This window comes from Colias croceus, chromosome 22 (genome assembly GCF_905220415.1).
Source record: "Colias croceus chromosome 22, ilColCroc2.1".
In the NCBI taxonomy this organism is placed as follows: Eukaryota; Metazoa; Arthropoda; class Insecta; order Lepidoptera; family Pieridae; genus Colias; species Colias croceus.
Window position 1 is genome coordinate 2,255,408 of NC_059558.1, and position 1,971 is coordinate 2,257,378.

Genomic DNA, 1,971 nt, shown 5'->3' on the forward strand with positions numbered 1-1,971 from the left:
TATTTAATTGAATGATTGTAAATTGTATTAAAATTGAATGCCATAATAACTTATTTTATCATTTGAGTAAAATATAAATATGTCATTGATGTGTTGTTAATGTTATTTTATTAAAAAAATAATAGCATTTCATTTTCAATTAACTAATATAGTTAACTCAATCAAGAATTTCATTGTGAATTAGATTTAATTTTGTAATGTCCTACTATCCTACTAATCCTATCCTTCCTACTAATATTATAAATGCGAAAGTTTGTGAGGATGTGTGTGTGTTTGTTAGTTACTCTTTCACGCAAATACTACTGAACCGATTACAATGAAATTTAGCACACATATAGAGGATATCTTGGATTAACACATAGGATAGATTTTATCCGGAAATCCCACGAGAACGGGAACTATGCGGGGTTTTCTTTGAAAACGCGGGTGAAGCCGCGAGCGGATAGCTACCTAGTGATTTATATTTTTCAAAACAATTAACCAGATTATAACGTTTTAAATAAAACTCAAAGAAATAAATATTCAGTGGTTTTAAGTTCGTATTTTTATTTTCAAAATATTATGTACAATCACTGTTCGCATCATGATAATAATATCTAATTACCTATAGTGAAGTCCCATGTCATGGGGTAAGGGCATGCATTATACATCTGTTCCACTGTTCGATTTTCTTTAGGGACAAGTAAGTGATCAGCCTTCTGTGTCTTACCAGACCGAGACATTTTTTTTTCTTTGGCTCCACCGGGAATCAAACCCAGGACCCCTCGGTGCTACGCTCACGCGTCAACCACTGTACCAAGTAGGCGACCAATGGCCTATATAGTATATATACAATTTTTATCATGAGCAAACGTAGTTAGGAAGGTACCTGATGTTTCTAATGAAATGTTAATAATATAATATTATGAAAGAAAGTTGGGTTCACTAGTTATTTCAACTTATGAAGCGATTGTAAAAGATTTTTCTTTTCTTAGATTTGTCAAATACATTACGTTATTATTATTTATTAGAATAGAAAAATTAATAATTTTCAAAATATGCAAAACACATAAAAAATGTCTAGCTGAGCAGTCGATGTGAGCAACTAGTTTTAGCTAAGGAATTTATTTTCTAAATTTAGAAGAAATCTTGTCAAACAGGAATAGGTGAACACCATTAATTATTATTATTAATAAAATAACCGCTCGTTTGTTTGAGAAAATAAAAACGACGTGTGGCACTCGGGGACTGCCGCGGTAAAGCTATTGCATGCTATGCCTTCAAAGTTCATGCCACACCTCCGCGCCCGTCGGAGTGGGGAGCGTGAGGTTTTTTCGTTACTAAATTTCTGGATTCGGTCCCCGTGCTCAATAGCTTAAAATGACCCGCTGCTCTGTTCCATGCAACAACAGTTGCAAAAACATGATCGATACTATTGCTTCGTGCAACTGTGTTTGCAAAGCGACTTTCTTATTTCAATTTGATCGATAAAAACTAGAAATACAACAAAATATCTACTTCCTTTAACTGTAATAATTTTTAGCAAAAGTAAATAAATACATTTTTTCATTCTCATAATAGTGACTAATTTAAAAGAAGTATAATTAATGGCTGTTTTGTACCGTTTTATCGTTTTAAAACTGGTTTTTAATCTCTCATTATAAATATTTTTGACTACAGGATGCTTTATTTACCATTACTACATAATATAAAATTTAGAATGTATATATATAACAAAGCCACTTCCCGCTGTCTATCCGTCCCTATGTATATATAAATTAGGTACGCAACGGATTCTGATGATTTACCTACATCATCATCATCATCATCACCATTACCAGCCTTTGTTCGTCTACTGCTGGACGAAGGCCTCTTCCAATGCACATTTACCTACATAGTCTATACCTAGACCGTGTAATTACAAATAGAACCTAAATTAGAAATTAGTAGGTATCCTACTAGAATTCGTGTACTAGTAAATAGCAATATTAG